This window comes from Tiliqua scincoides, chromosome 2 (genome assembly GCF_035046505.1).
Source record: "Tiliqua scincoides isolate rTilSci1 chromosome 2, rTilSci1.hap2, whole genome shotgun sequence".
In the NCBI taxonomy this organism is placed as follows: domain Eukaryota; kingdom Metazoa; phylum Chordata; class Lepidosauria; order Squamata; family Scincidae; genus Tiliqua; species Tiliqua scincoides.
Genome location: NC_089822.1, coordinates 139,085,219 through 139,098,091, shown reverse-complemented (window position 1 = coordinate 139,098,091; position 12,873 = coordinate 139,085,219). Strand labels below are relative to the sequence as shown.

At 46.6% G+C, this 12,873-nt stretch overlaps 1 pseudogene; it reads left to right on the top strand.

The window, feature by feature from the left end:
• Positions 1 to 2,527: 2,527 nt before the first annotated feature.
• Positions 2,528 to 2,644, top strand: LOC136642323 (5S ribosomal RNA; annotated as a pseudogene).
• Positions 2,645 to 12,873: the final 10,229 nt, after the last annotated feature.

Sequence of the window (12,873 nt, the reverse complement as noted above, 5' to 3'; positions counted from 1 at the left end):
GCTGTACTTGAGGAAAAACACTGTGGGGGGGGGCTAGCTTAAGCTTAGCTTAAGCAGTGCTTAGCTTAGCACTGCTGATACTGGGAGGCCCCACCCCAGAAGGAGAGGAACACTTCCTCATTGAACTCCCACCAGGCACAATGTTAGATATTTCACAGCTTTAGGAAATACAGAATGCAGTGCCTCTGAGCATGTCCAGAGTGCCTTTATAATCACCATCAGTAACTATACCTAGAACCCACCTCCACACCACTGATGTAATATAAGAGCTGTGCTTCTAGGGTTGAGTCCTAGAAGCACTTCTAAGAAATTAGCCATGCCTTGTGGTATTTGGGTGATATGAGACCCCAGGATACTGCTCAGCAGAGACCCCTCCCCCTTTACAATGCAATCCAGCACTGCACATTCATCTGCAGGAACTGAAAATCATGGGGACGACTTTTTAAAAAGTTGCTCGGTTATTGACTCCCTCTCCTCCCTGTGATCCCTTGTTTGAAAATCCCATGCTGTCTAGAGTCCTTTTTTTCCCCCCCTAAGGTGGAGACTTTTGTCTTGGGAGCTGCATTTGTACATTCATCTCCTGATAAACTGTTTATCTTAAGTTTTTATGAGGGCGCCTTACAGCAAGCCAGCCAGAGACAAGACCGTGAGTGTTTGTCTTTTTTGGAAAAAGGCGTGGGGGGTGGGGAGTAACCGTGCCAAGGTATTTATACCTCTGTACTTGGCTCTCTGTATCATAGAAGGTGGGCTTAACCCTCTCTGCCAGCCTCTCTCGCAGCAGTATCTTCTGCAATGCATTCAGAATATCTTGAATATCTGACTAGAAGAAAGAAAGGAAGGAGAGAACCTTTTCGTCCCCTGAATTCAGGAAGTTAGCAGCAGAGTAAACCCATTTTTCTTTCAAGATTCATTCCTAACTTTTCCATGCCAGATATGACTTCTCAGCAATGGCTGAGCATGTGAAGATGAATGCAGAGCTCAGGATTGTTGTGGTGCAGCCTGATGGACAAGGGGGAGGGGAAAAGCTATACAGAATGAGGATCCGTCTTAATATGGAAGAGTTACCCCTGAACACGCGGTAGCTTCTCTATCGTGTTTGAAGCATTTCTGTTTCTCCACATGCTGGTGTTAGAAAAATGAAAGACAGAACGAGGGGGGCCAGCCATATGCCAGAAAAGGCTGGGAGGAAGAATGATTTGAAAAGTTTGTTTTGTGTGGGATAAAAATAGCAAGAAGCCCAGCGCATTTTGATTTAAAATCCTCTTCTGGGCCACAGAATTGGATATTCTTCTCCTTCCAAGACAACCGTCTCGGGATTTGTTTTCTTAGATAGTCACAGCATTCCACTGTAATTGGTGCTCACTAATTGGACTAAGAGGCACCTTTCAAGAGGTGCTTCTTTTAGTAGGGTTGGGGGAATATTACAGAGATGTAATTTGGCCCAGGGTATTTTTCTATTTAAATAGAGTAGGGAGTGTAAAACGGAGGACAACTGAGCTGAGGAGGGGCTTTCGATCTCCCCCCACACAGTTTTGACCCTCTGGGAATGTTGAACAGCTTGGAAATCAGCTTCAGAAGACTTTGAGCTGCTCAGCTTAAAGGGAATGTTGGAGGGGACCCCTCAAAACATGAGGGATAGCTAAAAGGAAGCTGGAAGAGGGTCACAACTCTCCAAAGTATGTGGTGGTTATTTTTTTATTTTATTTTAAAACACAATAAAAGAGGCTCAACAATAATGTTTACCACCAAGTAGGAAAGACACCACCAGGGCCCAGAAGGATGTCAGCAGGACCTATGGTTGGGGGGGGGGGGAAGGCCCGAAGGTTAAGGGGGCAATTTGTACCAGGGTCCAGGGTTGAAAAGGGGGCTCAGGAGCCAAAAGAGATGCCCCAGAAATTTCCTGGGATTGTACATTTTCCTATCTCATGTGAGCTTGCATGGGATGCTGGGGGCACTACCAAGGCTGCCGCTGCAAGCCATATGTGCCAGGTTGAGGAATGCATACATGGCACTCCTCAGCACAGTGTCAAATCTGGGAGGGAACTGTCCTGCTACAGTAGCTTTTTGGCTTGTGGATCTGCTTGCCATGAAGGAGTGAGTGTACAGGAGCTCAGAGACACAGCTGCAGGGCTACAGCTGCTGCAGAAGTAAGCTTCGGTATACACAGGATATTTTTCCATTCTTTGTTACCCTAAAAATGATGATGCTAATTTTGTGCAATGCTTCTCTAGAGTTTTAGAGAGACTTGGGAATGTGTTTGGTTTCCCATATTATTATATCTAGCTGCAGGCACCATGTGGACAGGTAGACCTGGGCTCTACATCAGGAAGCACGGTGGACCTGAGCTCCAAAGAGTATTCTGGCTGTCCACACCCCTCCCCATCCTGTTTTGCCTCTCCCCACCCCCATCACCACTCTCCCCTGCTTTTTGCTCCTTCCCCCTTTGGGAAGGGGACCAAAAGGAACTTTGTACCCCCAATAAAATTCCTCTCAGAGGCCCTGGATATCAGCATCATAGTTTGTGAGTGGCAGCAACTGTTACCCTGCACATGCCTGATCTCATCTGATCTTGGAAGCTAAGCAGGGTCAGGCCTGGTTAGTACTTGGGTGGGAGACCGCTTGGGAATACCGGGTGCTGTAGGCTTATACCATAGTCTTTTGAGACTGAAGGTTGCCAACCAAATCTCCAAGGAAAACATAAAAGGAAAGAAGACTTCCTTCAGAAAATGGATGCAGGGCAGGTTTTAGGCCAATTGGACCAATTGGGCCCTGCACCTAAGGGGCCCCCATGCTAACCACATGCAGCTCTTTGACATACAATGTGCAGCTCGGAGAAACATGATAGGTGAGCTCCTTTTCACATCACTATTCATATAAATGGTAAGTAAAAAAATGTTCAAGCTTTATAGTTATTTGCTAGGTATAAACTGAGAGTCCACTGTATTAAAATGTAAGTTTAATGTTCACAGTGAGTAAATATGTTTCAGAATGTAAACTCTGCTTAAATATTGCGGCTCTCAAACATCTCCCTTGTGGCTCTCAAATATCTGAAGTTTATCGTCTGTGGCTCTTGGGTTAAGCAGTGTGGCCACCCTGTTCTAGAGCATGCGGCTAGAGATTAAAAATTAACCCATGCTGGCTCCTATGGCATCTACTCAAAAGCCCATCAGGTCCTCCAGCGTGAAACTGCTGATCATTCAAACAAAGTATGTAATGCAGTAGCTCCCAAACATTGGGAGGGACTCCCAGTGACTCCCACTGGTGGGTCACAACCTGATTTTTGGTGGGTCGCTAAAGGATGATGGAAAGATCATATAACTAACTGCCTCAAGCAATAGATGCTAATTACCCTGCAAAGAGCTCAGCTCCTGTAGTTTGCAAGATACCTGCTAACTACCCTGCAGGGAGTTGAGCTCCTGAAGTTTGCAAGCATGTGTAAATATAGGGAGATAAATGTTTGAGGGTCTTTTTCTGGTTATTAGTGCTTATAAATAAATATCATTTCTTTCTAGATCTCCTCTTTTAAAGTCTGGTAGACCTTGGTGCGTCCAGATAAAGTGTTTTAAAAATTGGATCCCGTTGCTAAAATGTCTGGGGACTACTGATGTAATGTTTTGGCAGGCACTGGGCAGAGTAGGTCCAGAGCACATCACATGCCCCCTCCCCCCCCGTGGCTCAGTCTCTGACTGCCTCCATGCCTGAAAGAGGTGCAATTCCTTGGGACATACATGCAGGTTGGAAGCCACTCCCACTTGGGTAATGGGGATGCCTCACCCCGGGTTTTTGGAGATGAGGCAGTGCAGGCGAAGCAGCCAGGGATAAAAGCAGCCACAGAGAGGTGGAGGGAAAGCAGAGCAGATTCCCATCTCCCACACAAAGCAAGGGCGAGAGGAAGGCCTGGGTGACATGAGAACCCCCTCCCCTCTGTATCTCTGAGGCTCTCGCTTACAAGGGTGGGGGTAAGAGTTGCACCATCGTCCTGCTCCCTTTTGCTCCCCTAAGGTCAGGGTGACCAGATGTCATAACCTCAAAAGAGGAAAAGGCACCCCAAAATGTAGGACACCCAGGAAAAACGTAGGGCATGACAAAATAAAAGTGAAAAACACTTGTATATTGATTTCATGTGACTAATTTAAGCACATGGAGGTTGTCCATGACTTTGTGTACCTTGGCTCAACGATCTCCGACATTCTTTCTCTCGATACCGAGCTAAGCAAACGCATCGGTAAAGCAGCTACCACGTTTTCCAGACTCACAAAGAGAGTCTGGTCCAACAAGAAGCTGACGGAACATGCCAAGATCCAGGTCTACAGAGCTTTCGTCCTGAGTACACTTCTGTACTGCAGCGAGTCATGGACTCTTCGCTCACAACAGGAGAGGAAACTGAACGCTTTCCACATGCGCTGCCTCCGAAGCATTCTCGGCATCACCTGGCAGGACAAAGTTCCTAACAACACAGTCCTGGAACGTGCTGGAATCCCTAGCATGTATGCACTGCTGAAACAGAGACGCCTGCATTGGCTTGGTCATGTCGTGAGAATGGATGATGGCCGGATCCCAAAGGATCTCCTCTATGGAGAACTTGTGCAAGGAAAGCGCCCTACAGGTAGACCACAGCTGTGTCACAAGGACATCTGCAAGAGGGATCTGAAGGCCTTAGGGATGGACCTCAACAAGTGGGAAACCCTGGCCTCTGAGCGGCCCGCTTGAGGCAGGCTGTGCAACATGGCCTTTCCCAGTTTGAAGAGACACTTGGCCAACAGTCTGAGGCTAAGAGGCAAAGAAGGAAGGCCCATAGCCAGGGAGACAGACCAGGGACAGACTGCACTTGCTCCCAGTGTGGAAGGGATTGTCACTCCCGAATCGGCCTTTTCAGCCACACTAGACGCTATTCCAGAACCACCATTCAGAGTGCGATACTATAGTCTTTCGAGACTGAAGGTTGCCAACAAAGCAATTTAAGCACAATATTACTTATTAAATTTTAAACTATATTACATATAATTCATTAATTACAAGAAGGCTATGAGCTGCCTGCAGGGGCTTGTTCACAGGGAAAAGGAGGACATTTTTCTTCTCCAGGGCACAAAGCTAAAAAAGAGGACATCTGCTCAACCTGCCCAGGGTGCCACTCATATCCGGGAATTAAACTGGCAGAAACATGTCCCCAAATCAACAACAAATGATACTAACAAGTAATTAGAGCCTGTGGTGAAAGATGTGGCATTTGCACACAGCCACTGTGGCTCCGGCACATTCTGTACAAGAACGAACAAAACAGAATGATGTCTCCCTCCTTCTTTTCTAGCTTGCCTAATCGTATTGATATCCATTGAGCGGAAGAGTTAAGACTGAAATATCTTATTTTAAAAAAGGTCTGATTCTGAATCATAATAACATGACAAGAGTCTTGTGAAGATGGTCATCTAGTGTAGAAATGAACAGGTTCGTTGGTGAAGGGAGGAACTGAGAGCATGCCTGCTTGACTTCCTCCTTCCAATCTCCATATGTTCAGGATTCCATTTGCAAAGGGGCCTATACAGGGACAGCTGCGCACATGAAGGCTCCCTACGTACACCTTGCAAAAACAGAGTCTAACAGCACAATTTTATGCATGTTTATTTGGAAGTCAGTTCCACTGTGTTCAGTGGGGCTTACTCTTTGTGTATAGCATTAGAGCCTAAATCAGTGTTTCTCAAACTGTGGGTCAGGACCCACTAGGTGGGTTGTGAGCCAATTTCAGGTAGGACCCCATTCATTTCAATATTTTATTTTTAATATATTAGACTTGATGCTCCCACGGTATCTGACTGCATTTGGGGATGTGTCACAGACCTGTACTTTCAACAAGCTACTATGTATATTCTTTTAACAATGACAGTCAATGGGACTTACTCCTGGGTAAATGTGGGTAGGATTGCAGCCTAGGATTGTTAAAAAATTTCCACTGGATGACATCACTTCCGGTGGGTCCTGCCAGATTCTCATTCCAAAAAGTGGGTCCCGGTGCTAAATGTGTGAGAACCACTGGCCTAAATGTTTGGGTGGATGCACTTAGGCTCCTGTGCATATGGCATCTTCAATGTCTGGAGGTCTGAGGCAGTGCCAGTTGGCATGATCCTGATCATCTACCCCGGATAAGCCATCTGCACAGGGCTAAGATTCAACTAACCAGGAGGGAAAAAAATGCATGGCCCCATCTCCCCCCCCCCCCCACAACCAGGCAATTTTTTCTGTAAATGATTCATTGATCAAGGCTTTTAAATAACCCTAATCAATAACACTTCACAGCTTTGCTATTGACAGCAGCCTCTACTCTCACCATTCTATTGGTGCATTTACAAATTTTACTACTGATTGTCTGAGCTTCTCCTATGGTGGCGGCTGACAGAAAGAAAAGCTATATTCTTTCTTTCTTTTGCAAATCCTTTTATTTCAATATATGGATATGTTCCGCCAGTGCAAAGTCTGACTTCATCTTCAGCCTAGCAGTTTCATCCCTGTCCCACTCCCATTGCTTTTTCAACATTCCTTTTCATGACTTGGCTCAATAAGGTCTGAGACAGGGAGGTAAATCCTGAAAGGATCTAGCATTTTTTAACAGGGATTTGAGCCAGGAAACTTTAGATGCTTAGTGATAGTGAAAGAACTGGCAGTGTCCATTCTGAGAGGCACAAATCTGAATTACATTTTTTTTAAACCACCATAAAATAGCTTGATGTAAGTCTATAATACCGCAATAGGAGAGATTATTTATAGTAGTTCCTTGCTTGCTCTAGAGCAGGGGTGTCCAAAGTTTTTGGCAGGAGGGCCACTTCGTCTCTCTGACACTGTGTCGGGGGCTGGGGTAAAAAGGAATTAATTTACATTTCAAATTTGAATAAATTTACATAAGTTTACATAAATGAATATATTAAAGATGAACTTATATGAATGAATGAAGGTCTCTCAGTAGCTCAAGGTCTATAAAAGGCCTTGCACAAAGCAAGACTGGCCTTTCCTTTTCTGCCGCTACTGCATCACAGATGTGAAACAGTAAGCAGTGGAGGGAGCCTTCATCCCACAGCTCACGCGAGAGGTCGAACAGTTGCCCTCACGCTGAGAGCAGTTGCATCGGGCCAGTGTGGGCTCCAACAAATCTCCGGAGGGCCAGAGGCTCATTGGAGACTGGGGGCTCTCTGAGGGCCGTATTGAGAGGCCTTGAGGGCCGCAAGTGGCCCCAGGGCTGGGGTTTGGGCACCCCTGCCCTAGAGTACTGGTTCTAAGCCCATGGTCCAGGGACCACAAGTAGTCTGCGAAACCCTGAGAAGTGGTCTTTGAGGTCTCAGGCAAATAATCACTTTTGATCACTTCCAGCATCTCACTGAGTGAGCAGTCCCCCATGGACCACCAGAGAGGGCAGAGATCGGACTGTCTGTAGCTGCAGCTGGCAGCAAAAGTAGCAAACCACAAATCTTCTCTACAAATAAAAAAAAATTAGAAAAGATTTTTCTAATTGCATATCTTTTCTAATCCCCAAACCCGTGGTGCAGGCTAAACTGGACCCCCCTGCAGGTGAAGGAAGCTGTGCTCCTCTTGCCTCCGGAGGCTCTTCTGAAGCCCACAGAGGCCATATGCATCTGCCCATGGGCTCTGCGGGCTTCAGAATGAAGTCCAGAATAGTTTGAAGCTGACTTCCAATTTCACAGGCCTACAAAATTGAGGGTCAGAAAAGTTATTCCCAAACTTTATGGTGGATATGAATTTGGGGTGCCGATTCCAAAAATGGCATCCATTTTGCCCTATCACGTCTAGTTTTGGAGATATAGTATAGCCTCGTTAGTGAATGGTTCAAGCAGCTTCCTCATGAGGAAGCCATGGTGTAGGCTTCCTCATGAGGAAGCTGCTTGAACCATTCACTAAAGAGGCTAAGCCGTGCCTCCAAAACTAGACGTGATAGGGCAAAACAGATGCCATTTTTGGAATCGGCACCCCAAATACACCCAGGAGTTGGTGTAACGTTTAAGGAAGCAAAATGTGTGTTGGCCAGTGTTTCTGGTGAAAACTGGAAGTTGCCTTTAAATGAATTCAGGCTTCATTCTGAAGCCCATAGATGCTGAGAGTGGATGCAGACAGCCTCTGCAAGTTTCAGAAGAGCCTCAGGTCCGACAAGAGCTTAGCTCCGGTCAAATTGGGGGGGGGGAGCCAAAAACAGCAGGTTTTGAATACCTGTGGTTTTTGCTGTCTGTGGGGGTTCCAAGAACAGAACCCCTATGGGTAATTAGGGCCACCTGTATTACAAATTTAAATGTATTTTTAGAGTGTGGGGCTGGGGGGGGGTGTTGCATGTGGTCTCCAACAATTCCAACTTTTGCCTCAGTGGTCCATGGTCTCCTAAAGGTTGGGAACCACTGTCTTAGAGTTTGCTGAAGCATGAAAGGCACTCAGTGGCCTGGTCCACATGTTGCATGGAACCATGGTTTAATCTGAATTCCACAGAATGCTCACCAAATGTGGCTTTGTGGTCTCCCTCTTCCCTGTTGCATGATGGAAGGAAACATTGGACTTCCAGTCCCTGGTTTAGAACAAAGCTAGATTGCCGTGACACCCATACCCAGTGGCATCACTTGGGGGGTACAGGCTGCACCAGGTGACATACTTGGGGGGGGGTGACACCAATACTAGCCAAAATTTTTAAATCTTGGTATTTATGAATAATACAATCATGTTATATATCATTTGATGTGTGATTTCATGTGAAATGCTATGAAACAAACCACGTTGAAATATCTATATTCTTTCAAAAATTATAGCCAAAAAACCCACGGGGGCAGGGCAATGCTGCACCTACTGCCTGGGACATTCCCCCACCCACTGCATGGGAGGATGTCCATCGTGGTGGTGACTTGCTGGCCTTTCTCAGGGTTGACACAAACCCTAGTGAGGCCACAATCAGAAAATCTTTCCGTGTTCCATCCAGAGTTTGCAAACAAGCCAGGATACGAAACTCAGATTTTAATTCCAGCATTGTTTTTCTCCATGTTTGTCGGGGATCTGCCTATAGTCAGAGCATTTTATATCGGCTGCATTTTCGTCCGATCTGATCCAACTCCATCTTCCTTGGAGTCTCTTGTAATTGTATTCTGAGTTTGCATTTCTTTTGGGGTGCTTATGTTTCGAGGGCTTGTTTTTGGTTTTAATTTGAAAGCTTAATTTGAAATCCAATTTCCAGTTGATCCACCCACAACCCCAAATTAGACCATCCTGTCCCAAATGATATGTGATGCTTAAAGTGTTATCAGCCCTGAGTGGTTTCATTTTCTTGAGTATCAATTGGCTTGGGGCTCCCAGCAGATTGGGACTGTGGCAGGGGTGGAATTAAACTCTACTCCCCACCATGTTCTCAGTCTACCTGCTATTCACAGAAGATCTCTAAACTTGTTGGGGCTAATAATGCTTCCAATGTCAAATGTCATTTGGCCCCCAGCATATTGCGTGCTCGTCTTTAGTGGGTGCTGGAACAGTTCATGTGGAATACAGTTTCTAAACAACTGATCTCATATCTCGGTTATTTCAGTTCTTATGCCTTCTACACGTTTTCAGAGCCTGCTTGTAAACTTGTGTTATTGGAGGATGAGGGGCTTCTGCCTAGGACAGTTGGTTCAAAACTGATCCTACACCTCAGTGACTCCATGGTCTCTCTCTCTTGTGGCATTCAGTGCCTGTTTGTGATATTATGCAGTGATCCCCTCTTGTGTGACTTATATTTGCCAGTATCACACCCACTGTGGTTGCAGCTGGATGATCGTCAAGTCCAGTTATTTATGCTTCCATTGTTCACAGAAGCAGATATTAAATCAAATATTAGCTTTTGCAATGATATATTGGGGAGCCTACTTTCCATCTCATGCATGGTACTGCAAAATAGAAATAGCAGGTCTGTGATCTTTGAGAACAGTATTTTTTTAATCTAACTCCAGAAGAAAGAGCTCAGAAGTGGCATTTTCTAGTGACTGGAAAAGGACATAATGGAAACATCCCCATTTGTGTCTTCTTACATGATAATCTTACAGATTATCAGGATCCACACCAGAGACCGTCACAATCACTGGGCTGGCATCTGCAAGGGATTGGGGGAATGCTGATTCAGGTTTGTCACCTCCTTGATCAATATGAAACTGGCACTGCTTCTTCCTGTTGCACTGAAGACTGGGCATCAGGACGCTTCTAGGTGAATGAAGATGTAATGTGTTCCCATGTAATGCATCTAAGACCTGTAAGCAATTTAGGGTGCAATCCTAACGCCTTATGTCAGTGCTTTCTAGCACTGGCACAGCGGTGCCAATGGGATGTATGCGGCATCCTGAAGGTGGGTGTCACTCACGGAGGCCTCCTCAAAGTAAGGGAATGTTTGTTCCCTGACCTCGGAGCTGCATTGCCCTTATGTCAGTGTGGGAAAGCACTGACATAAGGGTTTAGGATTGTGCCCGTAGTGTCCATGAATTGCTCACCGTGATCCCTCATCAGTCCAAATGCCAAAGGTGGGGAATCTCAGGCTGTGAATACCCAAAATGATGCACTGCCAGTGGAAGAAATCAGACCACTGAACCTCCTTTTACCGGGGTCTGCTTTCTGAATGCTTTTGGTTGTTCATGAAAGAATGAAGAGGGAAGACTGGGAGCTTGTGATGTAGCCATGCCCTTAGTAAATCAGAGATTATGGATCTTTCCAGTTTGGATTTCTCTGGGACAGTGATGGAAGTGGACATATTCAGCTGAAGACGGCTTCTCTCCACTGGCAAGCTGATCACGCAGGAACAGAGCCTCCCCTCCGCTTCCTTGTTCCCATAATGAAGCATGACTGTAGTAAACCCGATCTTTTGATCAGGTCTCTTCTCATTCCTTTCAAGAGAAAATGTGTCTTGCCCCTCACCCTACCCTGCACAACTGCTTTTATTTTTCTTGTATCTAGAGTTACATCTTAAGTGTGTTTATTCATCTATATTAAAAATCCACACACCCCTCCCTTGCACCAAAACACATGGACTGCAGAAGAAAGCTCTTCAGAATTCCTACTCCCCCCACCTCCTCATCTAACCACACAAGCCAAGCATTTTACTTCTTAACTTGGAAATCAGCGTTCATAACCTGCGAATGCCAGTGAATTTGCTACAGGGGAATGTCCCCGGTAAAAGCCTAGAGGCTGTGTTGTTGCTCTTTCCTGATACAAGACTTTTAGGATGGTTGTCATCAAGCTATATTTCTACTATGTACTATACTATACGATGCAGCTGTCACTACCCACTCTGCCAAAGATCTCCAGCAGCTCATGGATCGTTTTAGCAAGGCCTGCCAAGATTTTGGACTGACAATCAGCCTGAAGAAAACACAGGTCATGGTTCAGGATGTGGACTCACCTCCCTGCATTACAATCTCTGAGCATGAACTGGAGGTTGTCCATGACTTTGTGTACCTTGGCTCAACAATCTCCGACACTCTCTCTCGATACCGAGCTAAACAAGCGCATCGGTAAAGCAGCTACCACGTTTTCTAGACTCACAAAGAGAGTCTGGTCCAACAAGAAGCTGACGGAACATACCAAGATTCAGGTCTACAGAGCTTGCGTCCTGAGTACACTTCTGTACTGCAGCGAGTCATGGACTCTTCGCTCACAACAGGAGAGGAAACTGAGCGCGTTCCACATGCGCTGCCTCCGACGCATCCTCGGCATCACCTGGCAGGACAAAGTTCCAAACAACACAGTCCTGGAACGTGCTGGAATCCCTAGCATGTATTCACTGCTGAAACAGAGACGCCTGCGTTGGCTTGGTCATGTCGTGAGAATGGATGATGGCCGGATCCCAAAGGATCTCCTCTATGGAGAACTCGTGCAAGGAAAGCGCCCTACAGGTAGACCACAGCTGCGATACAAGGACATCTGCAAGAGGGATCTGAAGGCCTTAGGGATGGACCTCAACAAGTGGGAAACCCTGGCCTCTGAGCGGCCCGCTTGGAGGCAGGCTGTGCAGCATGGCCTTTCCCAGTTTGAAGAGACACTTTGCCAACAGTCTGAGGCTAAGAGGCAAAGAAGGAAGGCCCATAGCCAGGGAGACAGACCAGGGACAGACTGCATTTGCTCCCGGTGTGGAAGGGATTGTCACTCCCAGATTGGCCTTTTCAGCCACACTAGACGCTGTGCCAGAACCACCTTTCAGAGCGCGATACCATAGTCTTTCGAGACTGAAGGTTGCCAATACAAATACTATACTATATTATTTCAAGAAGTTCAGGGTGCCAAACAAGACATCCCAATTTATCTTCACAACCACCATGTAAGGTAAATTAGGCTGAGTGACTGGTCCAAGACAGTGACACCCCATGACAGCGCAATCCTAAGCTCTGGCTTCAAGAGTGTCGCAAACATGCCATAAAGCGCATTTGTGACTACAGTGCTGAGCCAGCACTGTTGATGGGAAGGCCAATGTTGGCCCACCTGCGCAAAATCTGACCCCCTGGCCACTGGCAGAGGTGAGTAAAACACCAAGCGCAGCAGGAGCTGGAAGATGGCGTTCCAGAGGTGGGGAGGGCATTTTGGGGTAGGGATGGTGGAACAAGGATGGGTGAGACAGGCCCAGAAGGAGGGCAGGATTGGTTGAGGAGGCCTCTGCTGCATCCTAAGCCCCTTCCTAGGCCTGCCAGCACTACATGGGACTTCCCAGATTCACACCAGCTATATCACTGGTGCAGATCTGAGAAGTCCTATTGGGCAGGCTGGGCTTTACCCACCAAAAGGGGACAAATGTCCACTTACCCCAGGAGACCTCCAGCCTCATTCTAACCTGTGCAAGAAACAGGGAAGGTCATGTGGCCCAGCTGCACCAGTGCAGGTTAGACT